The sequence below is a fragment of the Notamacropus eugenii genome, chromosome 4, assembly GCF_028372415.1.
Source record: "Notamacropus eugenii isolate mMacEug1 chromosome 4, mMacEug1.pri_v2, whole genome shotgun sequence".
Lineage (NCBI taxonomy): Eukaryota > Metazoa > Chordata > Mammalia > Diprotodontia > Macropodidae > Notamacropus > Notamacropus eugenii.
This window is the reverse complement of record NC_092875.1, coordinates 190,800,981-190,815,544: the sequence shown is the minus strand read 5'-3', so window position 1 is coordinate 190,815,544 and position 14,564 is coordinate 190,800,981. Positions and strand designations below refer to the sequence as shown.

Sequence of the window (14,564 nt, the reverse complement as noted above, 5' to 3'; positions counted from 1 at the left end):
TACAGCTGTGATGTCACCCCATTTCTCATTGCATTTGTTTCACAATGAAGCAACCTTCTGTCAAAGACACTTGATTTATGAAAGCAGTAGATGGTAGGAAGATGATAGGACTACATCTTTGTATCCTCTCCCTCCTCCCCACCACAAGCTGACAGTTAGACTGTAGCAAATACTTTTACTTCTGGATTCTTTAACAGAGTGTAATTTTGAAATGGCAACCTCCTGAAAATTTAGATCTAATCAGTCAATCAGTAGGGCTTACCATGTGCCAAACATTGTGCTAAACACGAGAGACGTAAGCGGCAACAAAGGACGAACACGCACACTCAGAGACATAAAAATACAGAAATGGTCCCTGCCCTCAAGGAACTCACATTCTTACAAAGACAATATGCACATAAATAGGCACATATAGGATAATAAAGATAGCAATAATATCATTTATATCTCACTTTAAAGTTTGCAAAGTGCTTTAGCCATGGTAAGTCATTTTTATCTTCACTACAACCCTGTGAGGTAGGTGCACGTGAGGAAAATGAGGCCTCGAGAGGCCAGTGATTTCACAGCTAGTATGTGTCTGAGGCAGAATTTTAATTCAGACCTTCCTAACTCCATGTCTGACTTTCAGAGGGATCCTTAGCAGGGAAGGTACTAGCTGCTGGGGGGACTAGGAAAGGCCTTACGCAGAAGTTGACCTTTGAGCTGAAACTTCAAGGGCTTTAAAAATTGTAAAAGTTGTAAGTGAGACAGGAAAGCCCTGTAAGTTTAAAAGACTACCAGTGCAAAGGCAGGAGATAAAGCATTTTGTGTGAGGAACAAGTAGGCCAGTACAGCTAGACCACAGAATGCATGTTGGGGAGTAATGTGTAACAGTGGAAAGATGTGGAGAGGCTAAGTTGAAAAGAGCTTTCAATGCCAAGCAAAGGGATTATATTTGCTCCTAAAGATAATAGAGAACTATGGGAGTTTATTGACTGGGGGGAGGGTTGGGGGAGAGTAACACGGTCATGATCTATGCTTTAGAAAAATCACTTTTGTAACTCTGTGGAGAATGGATTGGAATGGGGAAAGATTTGAAGCAAAAAGAACAGTTAGAAACCTCTTGTAGTAGTCCAGGTGAGAGCTCATAAGGATATAATCTAGGGAGGTAATTGTGTGAATAAAGACAAGGTGATGTATATAGGTAAGATGTTGGAGAGGTAGAAAAGATTCAGCAAATAAAAAAAATTCAGCAAATGATTAAGATATGTGAGGTGAGTGAATGTCAGGTTTCAAGGATGACCCTAAAGTTGTAGAGCTGGATGACTGGGAAAATGGTGGTGCCTCTGATTGTAATAGCGATGTCCTGAATAGGGCTAGATTTGAGGGTGTGGAGGAAGTGAGTTGTTTTGGATGTGCTGAATTTGAGATGCCTACCAGATCACTAATTCAAAATATCCCATAGGCAGTTGTTAATGTGGAACCTGGAACTCAGAGAGACAAAACTAAAACTCTCATATTCCTAACAGATGAATACCAAAGAAATTAAGTTTAAAATTGTTGTCTCCAGTCTTTTCTAGCTTTTTCTGTTTTAGTTTTCCTCATTTGTTTTACAATAAAAATTGTAATTAAATATAAATATATAAAAATAAACATAATACAAAAATTGTAATTAAATACAAAACAATTGTTGTCTCTACTGTTCTGAAGGCAATCAAGGGACATGGATAAATTAAATCACAGAAAAGTAGTTGTAGTCATCAGTTTCAGATGTATGTGTGTTTGTTCTTCATTCTCGAAGAGGACCATGACATCAAGATGATGACGTGATTTGCAGCTGACTTTGATTTGACTGAGGGAGAGCTGTGCAAGGTCACCAGCCTCACTTTCTTCTCCTGAACCATCTGGGTCCAGTGGCTTGATAGTCATCATCAGTTTCAACTCCCTTACCAAAGATAGCTAACTATAGAAAGTAGCAAAACCAATAAAAGCTTTGCTTACCCACTTCAGGAAAAGTGCTGAGAAGCAGTGAGGCATAAATAAGAAAGGAAGAAGAATGAGAAAGTTTCAACAGGCTTAAATAAACATCACCAGGATAACTGAGATTTGTTTATATCCCAAATTTTATACATTTTAACCTGCTTATTCCTTAAGCATAAAAGCACAGCATTTTGTCTCATTTTCAAGCAGCTCTAAGATGTATTTTTCTTAATTTGATGAATTTGTGATGTCATCATGCTATCAGCAAGGATTTATTCAGTGCTAACTCTGTGTCAGGTATTTTGCTAGACACTGGGATTAGAAAAAATTAAAAGGAATTGATTATATTCCGCCAGGGGAAACAATATACACATAAATGGGTATATAGAAAACACAAGGTGAATTTTGGAGGAAGAGGACACTAGTAGCTGTGAGCATCAGGAAAATCTTCATGTAGAAAGTGATCCTTGAGCAGAGTTTTGAAGGAAGCAGGTGATGCAAGAAGCAAGATTGTGAGGAGACAATGGATTCTAGGTGTAGGGAATAGCTAACTTAAGTGTAAGAAATACAAAGAAGACCAATTTGGCTGCACTATTGAGTATGAGATTAATGCTGAAAGTTGGAAAGGTAGATTGGGATTGGGTTTTAAAATGCTTTAAATGCCATGCAGAAGAGTTTATATTCTATCCTACAGGCAATAGGAAGCCAGTGGACCTTATTTGGTAGGGGAGTAACGTTGTCAGATATACTTAGGAAAATCACTTTGGTAGCTGTGTGGAAGGTGAATTGGACTGGGAGGGACTTGAGGCAGGAAGGCCAATTAGAAGGTTATTTCAGTATTCCAAGTGAGGAGTGATGAGGGCCAAGGCTAGAGTGGTGGCCATGTGAGTAAAGAAAAGGAGTAGAATTCAAAAGATATTGTGAATGTAGAAAAGATGATATTTGGCAAACAAAACAAAAAAAAAAGTTAGGGGGCGGAGCCAAGATGGCGGAGTAGAAAGACGCACATACACATAGCTCCGAACCCACAATCCACAGAACAGCTAGAGGGGACCAACTCACGGTGAATTCTGCACCCAGAGGCCACGGAACATTGGAGTGAGGGAGATTTCTGTTCCGGAGAGACCTGCAAACCTCTCGCGGGGGGTCCTTCGCGCTGCGGACTGGGCACCGGGACTGGGAGCGGAGGGCGGCCCTGCAGCGGCCGCGACACCGTGAGGAAAAGATCCGAGCAGGCTACGGGGACGGGATCTCCAGCGGCCACGCGGGTCCCTCCACCCACAGAGGGACCTGCAAACCTCTTGCGGAGGGTCCGTCGTGCTGCGGACGTGGAGCCCAGCCCAGACCTGCGGCGGCTGCGGCTCCGAGAGGTACAGATCCGAGCAGGCTTCAGAGATGGGATATCCAGCTATCTGGCCCTACAGGACAAAAGAGAAGACAGAGACAAGGGCAGAGAGGGAGGATAGAAGAGAGAGCAGATTGGTCACAGGGGCTATTAGAATGCTTAGGTTTGGGGGGGGAGGGGATAAAAGGGGAGAAAATTTGTAACCCAAAATTTTGTGAAAATAAATGTTAAAAGTTAAATTTTTAAAAAAAAGCAAAAAAAAAAAAAAGCATAATGCCAAGACTGGAAAGGGAGTAACTAAAGTAGTAGTAACCTCCACAGAAATAAGAAAGTTCAGGGAAGCTGTGAATTTCTTTTCTTTTTTTAAAAATTTATTTATTTAACTTTTAACATTCATTTCCACAAAATTTTGGGTTCCAAATTTTCTCCCCATTCCTCCCCTCTCCCCCACCCCAAAACACCAAGCATTCTAATTGCCCCTATCACCAATCTGCCCTCTCTTCTATCATCCCTCCCTTCTCTTGTCCCGATATTCTCTTTTGTCCTGTAGGGCCAGATAACTTTCTATACCCCATTACCTGTATTTCTTATTTCCTAGTAGCAAGAACAGTACTCGACAGTTGTTCCTAAAATTTTGAGTTCCAACTTCTCTTCATCCCTCCCTCCCCACCCATTCCCTTTGGGAAGGCAAGCAATTCAATATAGGCGATATCTGTGTAGTTTTGCAAATGACTTCCATAATAGTCATGTTGTGTAAGACTAACTATATTTCCCTCCATCTTATCCTGCCTCCTATTGCTTCTATTCTCTCTTTTGATCCTGTCCCTCCCCAAGAGTGTTGACTTCAAATTGCTCCGTCCTCCCACTGCCCTTCCTTCCATCATCCCCCCCACCCTGCTTATCCTCTTCTCCCCTACTTTCCTGTATTGTAAGATCGGTTTTCATACCAAAATGAGTGTGCATTTTATTCCTTCCTTTAGTGGAATGTGATGAGAGTAAACTTCATGTTTTTCTCTCACCTCCCCTCTTTTTCCCTCAACTAAAAAGTCTTTTGCCTGCCTCTTTTATGAGAGATAATTTGCCCCATTCCATTTCTCCCTTTCTCCTAATATATTTCTCTCTCACCCCTTAATTTCATTTTTTTAAGATATGATCCCATCCTATTCAATTCACTCTGTGCTCTCTGTCTCTCGTGTGTGTGTGTGTGTGTGTGTGTGTGTGTGTGTAATCCCACCAACTACCCAGATACTGAAAAGTTTCAAGAGTTACAAATATTGTCTTTCCATGTAGGAATGTAAACAGTTCCACTTTAGTAAGTCCCTTATGACTTCTCTTTGCTGTTTATCTTTTCATGCTTCTCTTCATTCTTGTGTTTGAAGGTCAAATTTTCTTTTCAGCTCTGGTCTTTTCATCAAGAATGCTTGAAAGTCCTTGATTTCATTGAAAGACCATTTTTTCCCCTGAAGTATTATACTCAGTTTTGCTGGGTAGGTGATTCTTGGTTTTAGTCCTAGTTCCTTTGACTTCTGGAATATCCTATTCCACACCCTTCGATCCCTTAATGTAGAAGCTGCTAGATCTTGTGTTATCCTGATTGTATTTCCACAGTACTTGAATTGTTTCTTTCTAGCTGCTTACAATATTTTCTCCTTGACCTGGGAACTCTGGAATTTGGCCACAATGTTCCTAGGAATTTCTCTTTTTGGATCTCTTTCAGGAGGTGATCTGTGGATTCCTTGAATACTTATTTTGCCCTCTGGTTCTAGAATCTCAGGGCAGTTTTCCTTGAGAATTTCATGAAAGATAATGTCTAGGCTCTTTTCTTGATCATGGCTTTCAGGCAGTCCAATAATTTTTAAATTGTCTCTCCTGGATCTATTTTCCAGGTCAGTTGTTCTTCCAATGAGATATTTCACATTATCTTCCATTTTTTCATTCTTTTGGTTTTGTTTTGTGATTTCTTGGTTTCTCATAAAGTCATTAGCCTCCATCTGTTCCATTCTAATTTTGAAAGAACTATTTTCTTCAGTGAGCTTTTGGACCTCCTTTTCCATTTGGTTAATTCTGCATTTGAAAGCATTCTTCTCCTCATTGGCTTTTTGAACCTCTTTTGCCAATTGAGTTAACCTATTTTTCAAGGTGTTACTTTCTTCAGCATTTTTTGGGGTCTCTTTTAGCAAGCTGTTGACTTGCTTTTTATGATTTTCTTGCATCTCTCTCATTTCTCTTCCCAATTTTTCCTCCACCTCTCTTACTTGATTTTCAAAATCCTTTTTGAGCTCTTCCATGGCCTGAGCCCAGGAATATTTATTTTGGATGTTTGGGATACAGAAGCCTTGACTTCTGTGTCTTTCCCTGATGGTAAGCATTGTTCTTCCTCATCTGAAAGGATGGGAGGAGATATCTGTTCCCCAAGAAAGTAACTTTCTGTGATCTTATTTTTTTTCCCTCTTTTCTGGGCATTTTCCCAGCCAGTGACTTGACTTCTGAGTTTCCTCTCCATACCCACCTCACCTCCAGATCCACCCAGCTAGTGCTTGGGGTCTGAGATTCAAATGCTGCTTCCCAGCCTCAGGGCTTTTGATGGGGGTAGGGCTGCTATTCAGTGTGAGATTAAGTTCAGGTGCTCAGGTTGGGGCAGGGCCACCACATGGGGCTCAGTTCCCTCAGGGGGTTTATGCTGAGACCTTCAACAATGGATCCAAACTCCTGCCTGCTTTGGGGGCCTTAGTCCCCTGCTGCCTCTGCTGTTGCCTCCCCAGGGGGCCTGAGTCATGGGGACACTCCGCTCCCCTCTCAGCTGGCCAAAAAGACCCTCTCACTGACCTTTGGTGCCTGTGGGTGGAGGGACCTGTGCAGTTGCTGGAGATTTTATCCCTGAAGACTGCTTAGATCTGCTCCTCTCAGTGCTGTGCGGCCAAGGCAGGGCTGGGCTCTGCTCTGGTCAGGTGGACCTTTTATGTCAGTTTTTCAGGTCTGTCTGGAACAGAAATCTCCTCTGCTCCATTGATCTGTGGCTTCTGCTGCTCCAGAATTTGTTGGGAGTTCTTCTTTACAGGTATTTTATGGCCTGTGGGTTAGGAGCTAGCATATGTGTATCTTTCTATTCCACCATCTTGGCTCTTCCCCGAAGCTGTGAATTTCTTGAGGGAAAGTTTATGAGTTCAGTTTTGGACACGTTGAATTTGAGATACCTATAAGACATGTGTTTGCAGTGTCTAGTAGGCAGTTGGAGCTGTGAAATGAGTTCACAAGAGATGCTTGTGAGATAACTAATTTACAAAGCTGTTGTGACCTTGAAATATTTACATAATGAATATGAGAAACTCAGGTTGGAAATATAGAGATGATAATACCATGGGAAATGACAAAATTTATGAGGGCTGGAAGGGGGGGTGTGAGACCCCCACAAAGATCATGGTACCAGGGGCAGGTCATCTGGAGAAGAATTCACGGATTCAGTCATTGTTGAGGTCAAGGAAAGATTTATTACGCTTTTCAGTGGGCAAGAGTTCTTAGGGAACGTTCAGCCTTAGAGGGGTACAGGGAAAGTTTATATAGGATATTCTATATTATCACTTGTGCCAAGTATGCTAACTAGGTGTTTTGGGATGGTATTAGGGAGTGGTTAAGGAGTAGTCAGTTCTTAAAGGAACATGTACTTTTGGTATCTACTGCACAGGTATTTTACCCAAATTTCACTGGGAAATAGCCCAATGTGGGTGCTACCTGGAGGTGTGGTTTTAGGCCTGAAACGTCACTTAAGTCAACCAATGGTCAAGGCTGGCTCGGAAATACCAGGTTGCTCTTATCAATGGCTTGTTAGACAAGATAGACGTAAAGGAGTATAGGTATGTCTAAGTCTAGGATACGTATGATTGGTCAGTGAGTAGTAAATGTTGTTATGACCCAGTACACAGCCCATTCAGCCAGTACACAACTGGTTCAAACTAATGAGTTCTATAGGTGCAACTGACTACTATAGCAGGAAGGAAGATAACGGTTGTTGCTAGGGTAGACTGTGTCCTTGGGCTGGGAAGAAACTGCCTGGGACAGTGTTTTGAGACTTGGGAGAAATGTGATTTTTAAAGAGAAATGTGATTTTAGAATTGGGGCCCAAGTACATGCACCCAAGCACCCCATCAAGATCACCAAATGAGAGAAGGCAGAGAAAGAATAGAAGAGGGCCTAGGAAAGAGTCTTGATGAACACCTGCAGATAGAGGCATAATATGGATTATTAACTAGCAAAAGAGAATGACAATGAGAGATCAGACTACTAGGAAAACCAAAGGAGAGGAAGTCAAAGAAACTCAGAGATACAAAGTATCCAGGAGAGATTCGTTAGAAGAAGAAAAGGTAGAAAAGGATGAGGAGCAAGAAAAGTGCATCTGACATAGCAATTAAGAGATCATTGGTTTAACCTTATTGAATCTCTTTATGTTTTTTGTTTCTTGTTACCTTTTTATGTTTCTCATCTTGAGTCTTGTATTTGAAAATACAATTTTTTTTTTTAAATTCATCTCTGGCCTTTTAACTAGGCATACTCAAAAGTCCTACATTGAACTGATACATTCATTCTGGAGACCAATGTGGAACTATGGCCAAAAGGCTACAAAAGTGTGCATACACTTTGATCCAACAATTCTACTACTAGGTGTGTATCCAAAAGTGGCAGGGGCAGGAGGGAGGCAGAAACTATTTGCACAAAAATATTTATACAATCTTTTTGTGGTGTCTAAGAGTTAGAAATCAAGGTGATGCCCATCAATTGTGGAATAGTTGAACAAGTTGTGATATAGGAATGTAATGGAATACTATGTGCTATGAGGAAAGACAAACAGAATGATTTCAGAAAAACCTAGACTTATCTGACCTGATACAAAGTGAAGTGTGCTGAACCAGGAGAACATTGTACACAGTAACAGCAATATTGTACGAAGATCAACTGTGAATGACTTAGATATTTCTCAGCAATACAGTGATCCAAGACAATCCCAAAGGATTCAGGACGAAAAATGCTTTCTGCCTCCAGAGAACTGATGGTGTCAGAATGCAGACCTAAACATATTATTTTTCATTTTCTTTCCTTCTTTCTTTTTTTAAGTTTTCTTCCACAAAATGACTAATATAGAAATATGTTTTGCATGATTGCACGCAACCTCAATCAGATTGCTTACTGTCTCAGGGAGAGAGGAGGGAAAGGAGGAAGGAATAGAATTTGGAACTCAAAACTTAAAAAAAAAAACTTTAAAATTGTTTTTACATGTGATTGGAGGAAAATAATATATATGTACATATACATATGTGTATGTATTTTTTAAAGATGATTGATAACTTTAGAGAGATCAATTTCAGTTAAATGATATGGTTTAGAAATCAGATTGCAAAAGGTTGAGAGGTGACTGAGAAGAGTAGCACAACCACAAGAACAACTTTTTCTAGGAATTTGGCTATGAAAGGGAGAATGGGATAATGGCTTGAGGGGGTCGTAAGGCATAGATAAGGTTTTTAAAGATTGGGAAGAGGAGCAGTTTGTATGCAACAGGGAAGAAGTCAGAGGAGAGGGAAAGAGTGAAAGCTAAAGAAAAAGAAAGTGATTATGAAAGTAATCACTGTGAGTACTTTCTCCACCAGTGCTATCAATCAAACATGCATTTGCTATCTCTCTTTCCATTTCTTGCTGTCAATTAAATGAATGCTACCATAACTACACTGTTGCTGGGAAAAGTGTGTCAATTGGCTTCCCTTTGGATCAGCTCTCATAAATCCAGTCTCATAAATCCAAATGAATTCTAAGACTACATATAGGTAGCTGATACAAACATACAGATCAAGAGCTATTTTTCCACAGGTCAAAGGATATGAATGGCAGTTCCAAAGTGAAGAAAACATAGTCTATGAACAGCCAAATTTTTTAAAATGATCTAAATTACTACTAATAAGAGAAATGCACATTAAAAACAACTCTGATGTTCAAACTCGCCCTGGTTTGGCAAAAATGACAAAATAGAAAAATCACATTTTTCAAAGTGACTGTAGAAAGACAGCATTGTAATACATTGTTGGTGGAATTGTGAATTGGTCCAATTATTCTGAAAAGCAATTTAGAACTATTTTCCAAAACCACTCACCTGTTCACATACTTCAACCAGTAGTGCCCTTACTAGGGATATACCTCAAAGTTATTAGCTTCCATCTGCTCCATTCAAATTTTTAAAGAACTATTTTCTTCAGTGAGCTTTTGAACCTCCTTTTCCATTTGGCTAATTCTGCTATTTGAAGCATTCTTCTCCTCATTGGCTTTTTGGACTTCTTTTGCCAGTTGAGTTAGCCTATTTTTAAAGGTGTTATTTTCTTCAACATTTTTTGGGGTCTCTTTTAGCAAGCTGTTCACTTGCTTTTTATGATTTTCTTGCATCTCTCTCATTTCTCTTCCCAATTTTTTCTCCACCTCTCTTATTTGATTTTCAAAATCCTTTTTGAGCTCTTCCATGGCCTGAGAGTATTGCATATTTATTTTGGAGTTTTTGGACTTAGAAGCCTTGACTTCCTCTGATGTTATGCTTTGTTCTTCCTCATCTGAAAGGATGAAAGAAAATACCTGTTCACCAAGAAAGTAACCTTCTATAGTCTTATTTTTTTCTCCCTTTTGGGGGCATTTTCCCAGTTATTTACTTGACTTTTGAGTCCTTTGAGCTCAGGGCTAAGAATCAGGGCTTTAGGTGGAACTCTCCCAGGGCTGCCACTCAGGGCCGATATTCAGATCAGCTGCTCAGTTCCTCCAGGGGCTCTAGGTAGAGGGCTCCAAAAATGGCAGCTGCTACTACAGTGCCTGCTGCTGGAGGCCCAAACCACGCCCCCCTCTTCTGAGTGAAGGAGCCCTCCCCTGACTTTTGAAGCTGTCTGTGGCATTTGTGGGTTGAGCAATCTGGGAACTGCTGCTGGTGGCACCCTGAAGCCAGTTCTGGGTCCTGCCCCTGCTGCTCCATGCTCTGCACTCTGCAAGCTGGGCTGGTCTTGGAATGTAGATTCAGACTAGGAAACTTGTATGGTCCTGAACTAAATCTTTCATAAGTGGCATCCCTGGAAATAACCAGCAAATGACATCTGCGAGGGAGATAAAGTCAATCAGCCTTTAACTTCCAGTAGCCAAGTTCACAGAGAATCCACATGGAACAGCTAGGTGGTGAAGTGGATAGGGCACCAGTCCTGGAGTCAGGTAGACCCAAGTTTAAATACAGCCTCAGATTTAGCTGTGTCACCCTGGGTAAGTCACTTGACCTGGATTGCTTTCCACCACCCTGAAAAAAGGATTTACATACTTAAGGAAGCTTGAACCAGAGTATTGCATAAATAATGAATGGATTCTATGATATATTTTGAGAGAGGTAAAATAAATGATCTCTCATATTGTTTCCAGTTCTGTGGCTATGAAACTGGACTGAAAACTCAGGTAGATGTATTGCATTAAGCATATCATAAGAATGAGTTTTAATTTTATTGCTAGATTTATATCTCCTTCAGAATACCCAAATAAATACACATAGGTACATTCTTATTTCTAACAGACCTGAACTGCTATTTCCAGACATACTGATGGACTTAATTAATAAGTGTGTTGGGCTGATTAGGTGAGTGTTGTGTTGTACTTTGCCTTATCAGTTTTGGTGCCGTATGAATATATTGTAGATTGAAATATACTATACTTTAAAAATTATGCCTATAGCAGGTAACTATACATAAAATAGCTTTGTCACCCAAACCTTCTCTTTGACTTTCCAAACTCAAAACTATTTTAGGAGCTATAAGCCAAGCCCCTCCTGTTACTCTCCACACAATTTCTCTTTCAAAGGCTTTAGTTCTAACCACATCCTCCAGCTCTGTCCTTACTCCTCTTCTGTAGTTACTTCATTTCCATATCTGCCTCTTTAACTAGTCACTAGTTCCCCATTCATGTTGTTCTCTGTCACCAGAGGCAGTTAAGTGGTACCGCTGATAGAGTGCTAGCCTGGAGTTGTAATAGTAATTTAAATGGAAAAATCTTTCTCATTAAATAATAGGCCTATATGATCTGCTTAAATAGCCTGGAAGCCTGGATTACATGTGGTGGGAGGAGCTTGCTGAAGAGGTGGAACAGGAAGTGCTGAACAGAACGGGGGGGGGGGGGGGGGGGGGGGGGTGAGTGGGTGGGGTCAGGTCAGAGGGGAAAGAATGCAGGCCAACTGACACATTGTGACTGTTGATAGTGAGAAGGCCCTGGCTGAGGGAGGGGAGGTTTGAGACTGACACATTGTGACTGTTGATAGTGAGAAGGCCCTGGCTGAGGGAGGGGAGGTTTGAGACTGACACATTGTGACTGTTGATAGTGAGAAGGCCCTGGCTGAGGGAGGGGAGGTTTGAGAATGTCTTTGCCCTCTGTTGCAATCATGTTTATTAACTTCTTGCTTACCATGACAGATTTAGCTTTCTGGTTCTGGGATTTGGCTTTCTGGTGTTTAAATAAATGTTTTTCTTCTGCCTTCTATATGGAGAGTCTTTTATATTTTGTGATTGAGAACTATGTTGGTATATTATTCATAGTTACCACCAGTGCTGTGAATATTGCCTTGGCGATACATTTGGCATCACGAACAGGATTGCAAAGTAAAAAATCTCTATTTGGAGGCAGAAATGATTTAGAGGAAGACATTAATATCCCAGGATGAGAGGATTTACTGTATTCCTCGCTAGCAAAGGAGTGGGCTAAAAGCACTGGACCTTGCGAAAACTGGGTAGCAAGGTTACAGGAGAGGAAACGTGGAGATTTGGAAAAGTGTTTGCAAGGAATACCAATGAAACCAAGGAAGGGGTTGGCAGAGGTAAGTAGAAGAGGCTGGATTTTACTAACAGCTTACCATATTATGTGTAGAAACAGAGATGAACTGCTTAAGGAAAAAAATTCAGATGGAAAAAGAGTACAGGAGCAATCTGGGGAGGTCTCAGGCAGAAGGAAAGGTTGTTCATTTAACTCAGAAGAAGCTGAAGGCTAACAAAAGAAATGCATACCTGACCTTTGTACAGACCCAGCCTAGTTGTCACAGTGACAAAGGAAGTGAAATAATTTTAGAGGAAGAAGTTTCTCAGTCAGAAACATGCCCAATAGTTGAGGCAGAAACAGGAGAATCAAGAAGGAGAATCAAAACTCAGTGTTTAGGGAAATAACTGAGGATTTTATTCAGCAGGAGATCACAGAAATTTTGAGTAAATTCACCCAAAGAATGGGAGAATCATTAATATCTTGGATGGTGAGAATCAGTGATGACAGAGCTGGAGAAATAGCCATAGATCCCGTTGACTGCCTGAAATTTTATAGGTATTAGTCAGAATCCTTTTGTACAGAAAACTTTTAGAAATTACAATACACAAGGAGGTAACAATACAACTAATCTGTTAGCATTGGCTGCAGAGGGCTGCAGTAGGGAGTATCCTGCTGACTCTGTGTGGCCTAGTGGAGACAGAACCTGGTATTTACTTAGGGACTACATGATAAAATTAAAAGAAGAGGTAATGAAGACTGCCATAATGATGAGAAATGCAGATGCATACTATGATACTCCCTGTGCAGGTTACCAGAGGAATATAATAGTGAAGATGGCTCCTCCTACTTACAAACACTTGATTTTGACTCTAATAATTGGGGAAATAGGGCACCCTCTTTCAGAGGTTTGGCAAGATTTCACAGTTAGGTGACTTAGGAGACTGGAGAAAAGACAAAATTGTTAGAGAGAGGAGAGTAAATAGCCAGCAGATTCAAAATCAGAAAAAATTGACAAGGAGAGAATTGTTTCCTACTCTGTTGAGATCAGGGGTAGATTTTAGAAGCATAGATGGTATTCCAACTAATGAACTATACAGAATGTCCTGAAAAAAGGGACTTGATGCTAGACGAAATAGAGAAGCAAGAACTGCCCCTACAGATCCTGCTGACCCCTTGTATCCAAGTTTGTCGCACCTTCAGGGAGAATAGCTCCAGCTCAGATTAGTATTAGCAGCTCAAAGAATACATGTATTGGCTGGAGTGATAGATTCTAATTATCAAGGAGAAATTACTGTGATATTCCAAAATTTAGGTGATGAACCCATACAGTTTTGTAAAAATGATAGTGATTACAATTCCTTGTGAAACAAGACCATTTGTGAAAACTTACCATTCTTCTGAAATAACTAATAGAGGGACTGAAGGATTGGGTTCTACTGATAGAATAAAATCAGGAGCTGAAGTATGGGTAAAACAGAAGCCAGATGATGTTCCAAAGGCTACGGAAATTAATTAGCACATGGGAAAGATAATACTGTAACTGTTATTTATTCAGGAGAGGATGATTACCAAATTGTACCCTTAACTCATATATTCTACCATGAATGAGGCTGTGATAGTGGGTTATGGACTCCAGAACCACAGCTGATCCTATTTCTACCCTGCTTCTGGTTATTGTTTCTTTGTTTTTATTTATTTGTTTGTTTTTTGGCTTTTCATCTGTTAAACTTGTTTGCTAGATTTGTTTCCTATAGCCTTAGTGCCCTCCACCTGCCAATGCCTGATCACTTAAGCTGGATGTCACCTTCTATCCGTGACAGTGCTGTGTCATCTCTGGACCTGAAGGTGACCAAACTCCTGATGCCAGCTAAAGAACTGATCTCTCAGATGGGACTTCTTGGGGCAGGGATAGTTCTACGTCCAATCTCAGCAGGAAGTAGTTGTAATGAATATGAAAGATCTTGGGGCCCAATGTAATAGTAATGTAAATGGAAAGATCTTTCTCATTAATTAATAGACCCTTATGATCTGCTTAAATCACCTGGAAGCCTGGGTCACATGTGGTAGGAGGAGCTTGCTGAAGAGGTAGAACAGGAAGCGAAGAGTGGAACTGGGAGGAAGTGAGTGAGTGGGGTCAGGTCAATGGGGAAAGAACACAGGCCAACTGATACATGTGACAGTTGATAGTGAGAAGGCCCTGGCTGAGGGAGGAGAGGTTTGAGAATGGCTTTGCCCCTCTGCTGTGATCATGTTTATTAACTTCTTAGTCACCATGACAGATTTAGCTTTCTGGTTCTGGTTCTGGTGTTAAAATAAATGTTTTTCTTCTGCCTTCTATATGGAAAGTCTTTTATATTTTGTGATTGAGAACTATGCTGTCATATTCATAGTCACCACCAGTGCTATGAATATTGCCTTGGTGATATAGGAGTCAGGAAGAACCTGTATTAAATTCAGCCTC

The 14,564-nt window shown here is 40.6% G+C and overlaps 1 protein-coding gene across 1 annotated transcript in view; it reads left to right on the top strand.

Moving 5' to 3' along the window:
- The window catches only part of TPMT (thiopurine S-methyltransferase), a 71,776-nt gene that overhangs the window by 31,265 nt on the left and 25,947 nt on the right, over window positions 1–14,564 (top strand). The window lies entirely within an intron of this gene.